Raw genomic sequence first — 7,432 nt, 5'->3', positions numbered from 1 at the left:
TGAAAAGTGCATCAGTTATCTTAACCTCATAAGCTTCAGCAGCAGAGCCACAAAGTATCTTTGCTGTCCCCTTGCCAGCCATGCTTAGCTTCCTTGAATCTGCTAAGATCACAACAGATTTATGACTTTTATCGAGTTCGATAAATAGATTGCGATCACAGATTATATTCTGGGATGCACCTGAGTCCAGGATGAAAGTGTGGCCCTTTCTTGGCTCTTTTAAGGTAATGTAGCTTTTGGCATTGCTCTCCCTTTCAGATAAGCCACCTTGTCCATGCTTCTCCTCCTCCCGTCTTTGTTTGTCGCCATGACTCATCCCTGTGTTTACTTCATTGCCATGGTGACCAGCTCTGTGCCCTCTGAGTTTCCCCGCTCTTTGAATTATATGCTGACGAGTCACTGAGGCTACTTCGCTTGCTAATGCTGGAATTACTTTGCCTGCTGAAATGTGCCAGAGTGCCATCGCTTTCAAATTTCTCCTGCTGCAACTTTATATTAAAATTTCTCAGACTGGACACAACAGCATTAACCTTCAGTTCACAGTGAGACAGTTCAAGAGCGACAATTAGGGGTTCAAAACTTTTAGGCAGGGATTGTAGGATTGCCCCAATTAGAATAATTTCATTCAGTTCACAATGGTTACTCTTCAAAAGCCTGTTAATTTCTAAGATATTTGCTATGTGGGCTTCAAAGTCTCCCCCTTCCTGCGGTTTGCTTTCACATAGGCTTTTATACAGGAGCAGAGCTACATTTGCAGAGACTTGGCCACATTGCTTTTTCAGTCTATCCCATGCTTCTGAGGCTAAATCAGTATCCCGCACATAGATCAATAAATCATCACTTATACTCAAAATTAAAAGGCCATACGCGTGTTGGTTTTTCTTGTCCCACTGTCTCTACTCCCAATGGCCCTAGTGGTCATTAGGACAGTTGATGCAAAAGGTCGATGCACTGGAAGTTAATCTCCAACAGATCTTTCCTTGGTGTTTTTTGTTTGTTTGTTTGTTTTAAAACAAACACCACTGGGATTTTGACCATCACTGCTCAATTGAAAATTGGTTGTGATTAAACCATATTAGGCAATAATATTTCCATCATTTCCTTGCATGCATCTATTTGTATGCTATGACATCACATATTAAGTCATGCTAGAAGACTATTTAACTTGATAAGAGAACTATTTTATTAACAAAATAATAATAATAATAATAATAATAATAATAATAATAATAATAATAATAATTATTATTATTATTATTATTAGTTCAATTTCTATACCGCCCTTCCAAAAATGGCTCAGGGCGGTTTACACAGAGAAACAACAAATAAGATGGAACCCTGTCCCCAAAGGGCTCACATACATTCTAAAAAGAAACATAAGATAGGCACCAGCAACAGTCACTGGAGGTACTGTGCTGGGGGTGGACAGGGCCAGTTACTCTCCCCCTGCTAAATAAAGAGAATCACCACATTAAAAAGGTGTCTCTTTGCCCAGTTAGCAGGTGCATAGGCTTTTAAGTTGTGAAGCAGGTGTGCATGGAACAAGGGGTCCTCTCTACTAGGGATGTGCATGAAGGGCTTGTGCGGGTGGGGTGGGAAGCAGTTCCCTTAAAAAGCAGGTAAGCAGATAAGCCTTATCTGCTCTGCCACTGTCCCGCCACTTTTCCAGGCATGGCACTTGCTCTACCAAAGGCACTTGGTAGAGAGAACCACTGTTTCCTGATGTTGTGTTCAGGCTGCAAGGAACAGCGCTGCAGCAATGTGCGGCTGTTGGTAGCATGAGTGCCATGCCCGGAAAAGTGGTGGGGCAGCAGCAGAGCAGGTAAGGACCTGCTTACCTGCTTTTAAAAGGGAACCGCTCCGTCCTGCCGAACTGATTCGGCTGTGGGTGCATGAGCCATTTCGGTGATTCCCAAAGGAGGCGCCAAACCAGTTTGTGCACATCCCTACTCTCTACGTGGTTTTTAATCCTATCTAATTCAACTGGGGCTTTGGGCATATTGTAGTGTACCTCCTAAGGTTTTATTTAAAATAGCCAAAAAATGTCTTGCAGGTCTGGCTTAGACGGCTTTCTTCCCAATCTACTGATCCCAAATACAAATTCCTGTTTAATAAAGTGTAAATAGTTAATCTATATTTTAAATATAGCTAAAATACTGTACCACTTTGGTAGAAAAGCAGTATACAAATATCCGTCATATTCTTACATGAGAGGCTCAAACCACAACTCCCATCATCTTCAGCCATTGTGGCTGGGGATAATGGGAGTTGTAACCCAACACCTGGGGCCTGGAGTTTGGAGACCCCTGCTGTACACTCTATTTTCCTGCGCAGCCACTGAGGTCAACAGGAGAGGCCCTTGTGCATGTCCCACTCCAATCTGAAGTGTGGTTGGTAGGAGCACGAGGAGACCAGAAACACACAAGGGTGATTTCTTTTTAGTTGGAGCAGCACCCACCTTGTGCAACTTCTGTCTCAAGAGAGGCACCAGCCTCATTCTTGCATGGACATTTTTTCACTTTCTGAAAACAACTTCTGCTTAGTTAGACTTCTGGAGCTTGTATGGCAGCTAGTTAGCTGTTTTGTTTTAATGGTTCTCTATTCACTCTTGATTTTGTAAGTTTTGCCTGTGGAAGTCAGGATTTTGTGGTTGCCTGTGGAAGGCAGGATGCCTCTGAGTACCTGAAGGTAGCATGCCTCTGAGTACCTGAGGTACTGGTACCTGAGTACCAGTTGCAGGGGAGTAACAGCAGGAGAGAGGGCATGCCCTCAACTCCTGCCTGTGGCTTCCAGCGGCATCTGGTGGGCCACTCTGCAAAACAGGATGCTGGACTAGATGGGCCTTGGGCCTGATCCAGCAGGGCTCTTCTTATGTTATCTGCCATTCTTATTTTAATTCTGATTGTGGTTTTTTAATTGTAGCATGAGCTACCTTCAGTGATCCAGTTTGGACCATAAAGGTGGGACAGAAATAATATTTGGTGTATTGCATGTTAGGAGCTTAGCTTTGTTTTGAAGTACAGCTCTAATATTTGCACCTGTACAGAAAAGCATGAAAAACAGTAAGGGTTTGACAGAAAAAATCAGCCACACATGAAAAAACCTTCATTTTTGAAAGTCTGGTTTGTAAACTTTTTTCAGTTTTGAATACTGTTACCAGAACTGTCCCAGAACGCTGGCTGGATGTTCCAGCTATGCTTTTGTCTAAGATGGGGGGCATTAGCTTGGCTTGAGGGAACAGTTCTGTTACAATATCAATTTGAGCAAGTTTGGTAATTTGGAAATGCAATACAACAGATTTATTTAGGGGTAAATGGGGGTACAGGAAGGCAAATGTTAGACAAGGCAATAAAACTTAACTGATAGTCTCAAAAGGAATCTCACCGAAGGTAATTTAGCTTAGGGTCCAAATTACAGGTTAAGGCTTGCTGTAATAAGTGCTTGGAGGCAGGAATAGAGCGAAAGCAGGGCGGGGGGCGGGGGGAGGAGAGACTCAAAGAGGCAGGTTAGCTTTACCTATCCTTAGTCCGGTGGTGTGTTCGGTGCACTAGCAGGTCTCCTCACAGGAAAAGGCAGGAAGAAAAGAGGGTGAGGGGCGAAGAGCTACCACTTGCATGCTTAAGAACCGGCAGTATAAAGGTCCATACAGATTCTGAGGCCATGAGGCTTGGCCAGAAGTACTTATATTCCGAAACATGCCTGGGGGCAATTCATAAGTCATGCTTCCTCCCTGGACAGGCAGAAACTCGAGTGGGACAATGTAGTTGCATGAACTGGTCAGTCCTGGGTGTGATTGGCCAAACAAATGGCAAGAATAGCTTGTGGAAGTACACGTGAACACTAGTGGCAGTGAATAGCTAGACTCAAGGGCTTACCTTGAAATGGATATGCCATTCCAGATGCGAAGATATACATTTCTATGCCTCCACTCTGGTCATTGACAGTCAATTAGACTATTAACGGTGGGTTGGGAAATGTTGCTTATCATCTGAGCTGCAGACGGAGAGTGTTTGGCAAGGCTCTCTCCACAAAAGGGAGTATTTTCTTTCCTGGAGGTGTACCTTTTGAATTAGGTCTACTTGCTAGCAGGTTGCCTTCTCTTGAGATAAAGAGAGAAGTTTGGGGATAACCCCTTGCAGTTTTAGATGTTGTGACCTTGGGGTGCATTGCCCCCTGCTTTGTTCATGCTAAGAAACCAGCTTTTGAGCTTTTGCCAAATATGGGCAGGTTAAGAATTAATGAACCTATGAACAGAAGTACCTGACATGGAGACTGTGTGCTCACAGTTCCAATAGCATAGAGGGGGTGCACTCTGCTCCCAAAACTCAGACTTTCTAGGGGGGGATAGGTATCTATTGACAAATATTTATACCACTTTTCAACAAAAGTTCCTAAATTGGTTTACATTGATATAAATAAAATGGCTCCCTGTCCCTCAAGGGCTCACAATCAAAAAAGGAAATATGATAGGCACCAGCAACAGCCACTGGGGGGATGCTGTGCTGGGGATGATTGACATAGAATGGCTGGAATTAGTAGGGCAAAAGGTACTTGGATGCTCCACCCTGAGCCTCTACAGAAATCTTGCTGTTTTCCTTTCCTGCATGCCAGGAGATGTTGCCTGAAAACCAAATTCCACAAAATGCACAAAGCTGAGAGCCAAATAGCTGACAGTGTCACATCTTTGGGCAGATTCAGGTGTTAAATAGCATGGTTTCTGCTTCCTCATCATGACTAGCACCCATATAACTCTAGCAATGTCTGTGAAGAGGAATATCCCGGGTCAGGTGAATGACATGGTTCTTTAGTCTGCAGTCCTCAAGCATTAGGTCAGCTACAAGGTGCTAGCAGTGTGCACATCTGCTTATAAGTCCAACTGGGCCCCAGCTTTTGGCTTTCAGGCAGGCAATTCATAATAAACCAACCTCTACCTTCCTTCTTGCTGCTACCTTAATAAGCAAGACCAAATGAGTCATCTTCATGGGAGATGAGTATTTGATGGGGTGACATGGGCAGGAAAGCTTGTTTTGCTGCTTACCAGGGTTCTTGCTGTAAATGGAAAGCTGCCCATACAACTCCTTTTAGCAAGTTCTTACAAGAGAACCTTTTGAAATGGCAAATAGTTGCATTAATCCTCAAAACCTAAGGCAACTTGGTACGAAACCTAACCAGCACTAGTATGCCCATTTCCATTCAATCACCATCTTAAGTGACCCATGTATATGCAGTTCTTTTAAAATTGCAGTTGCTAGAGATCATCGGGAAAGGGGTTGAAAATAAAATGGCAGATGTAGGACTGCCCATATAGAAGTCTATGGTGCGACCACAGCTGGAATATTGTGTGCAGTTCTGGTTGCCTCACCTTAAAAAGGATATTGTAGAGCTGAAAAAGGTGCAGAGAAGGGCAACCAAGATGAACAGGGGACTGGGGTGACTCCCTTAAGAGGAAAGACTGCAACACTTGGGCCTTGTAAGTTTAGAAAGAAGGCAGGTAAGCAGGTACATGGCAGAGGTGAAAAAAATTATGCATGCTGTGGATCAAGTGGATTGATGAGGTTTTTCTCGCCTGCTCATATTAGAAAGCTGGGTCATCAATTGAAGCTACAGGTTGAGTATCCCTTATCCAGACATCCAAAATGCTCCAAAATCCAGACACCACACCGTAACAACAACAACAAAAAACCCCCACCTCAGCTCACTCGCAGATTCCCAGTTTTGCTGCTTTTAAACATGCAGTCAAAACTTACTTATTTCAGAAGGCTGTTATTGACAGGGTTTTGTCTGTAATTCTCTCTAGTTGCGGCTCTGTTTTTATTGTGAAGCTTTTTAATGTTTTTGATGCTCTCGCTTTGGCGCTAGAGGGAAAAAGGAAAGCCCCCCCTCCACTCCCTGCTCAGTTTGGCGCCTGCTCTGTTGGCATCTTATGTTTCTTTTTAGACTGTGAGCCCTTTGGGGAGAGGGATCCATATTGTTTACTTGTTATTTCTCTGGGTAAACCACCCTGAGCCATTTTTGGAAGGGCACTATAGAAATCGAATAAATAATAATCTGTTTTGGCACTCTGGATCCCATGCCCAAGATATCTCATTATGCAAATATTCCAAAATCCAGAAAAATCTGAAATCCGCAACACTTCTGGTCCCAAGCAGTCCGGATAAAGGATACTCAACCTGTATATGCTGGGAGATTCAGGACAGACAAGATAAAGTACTTCTTTACACAGCGTGTAGTTAAACTATGAAATTTGCTGCCTCAGGATGTGGTGATGGTCAATCTAGACAGGTTTAAAACGGAATAAGACAAATTTATGGAGGCCAGGATTATTAATGGCTACAAGCCTGGATAGCTGTCTATTTTCATGAGGACCAGAGGGGTGTGCCCCTGAACATCAGAAGAAGGGGCTGTGGCCCTCTTTCCCTCACATGCAGGCTTCCCTAGATGCACCTGGTTGGCCACAGTGCGATGCAGGACTAGATGGGCCTTTGGCTGGACTTAGCAGGGGTTTTTCTTATGCGTAGAATGCTGCTGAATACCAGCACCTCAACAATAAAGTTTATTTTAAGTTCCTCTGTTTAGAGGGAAAACAGGAGGTTGCTGTTTCCTTATCACATTTATTTTGAGCAACTGCATATCTGGTACCAAGGGATACTTATTTTTCCGGGCCACACATGCTTAGGTATGACCAGGGGAAAACAGAATGAAAGCAGCGACATTTAAGTGAGGAATATATTTTTCACATGAGTTTTGAAACTTCCTTTTCCTTATTCATAAAATTGTAGACACACTCTTTGCTATCCAAACTTAAAGGTACGGGACTGACAGAGAACAAAGATAAGTTATTCTTGGGCTGTACCACATTTACTGAAATACAAGATGACTCAGAATATAGAGATAGGGCTGTAATAATGGTTGACTTCAATTACCCTCATATAGACTGGGCAAATTCACATGCAGGTATTGACAGAGAGGCCACATTTCTAGATAAGTTACTGTGCCTTAGCACAGTTGGTTGTGGAACCAACCAGAGAGAAGGCAACCTTGGACTTAATCCTGAGTGGTGCCCAGGATCTGGTGCAAGATGTCAGAGCTACAGAACCACTGGGGAACAGTGATCATAGTATGATCCGATTCAGCTTATATGAGAGTGGAGCATTGCAAAGGAAGTCCAACACAGACGCGTTGGACTTCAGAAGAAGAAACTTCTCAAAAATTTGTGGACTGGTAAGAAGGAAGGCAAGGGGGAAAGTCAGGAGTCAAATCACACCAAAAAGTGTGGAGCTTATTTAAAACCACAATTGGCCCAGTTGGAATGTATACCAAGGAGGATAGGTGGTACCACCAACTTCAGGAGGATGCCAGCATGGCTAACAAGTAGGGTAAGGGAAGATATAAAGGGAAGAATTCCTTCAGAAAATGGAAGTCCTGCCCAAAT

Source organism: Hemicordylus capensis, chromosome 4 (assembly GCF_027244095.1).
Source record: "Hemicordylus capensis ecotype Gifberg chromosome 4, rHemCap1.1.pri, whole genome shotgun sequence".
Classification (NCBI taxonomy): domain Eukaryota; kingdom Metazoa; phylum Chordata; class Lepidosauria; order Squamata; family Cordylidae; genus Hemicordylus; species Hemicordylus capensis.
The sequence above is the reverse complement of the archived record's forward strand: the minus strand, read 5'-3'. Positions refer to the sequence as shown.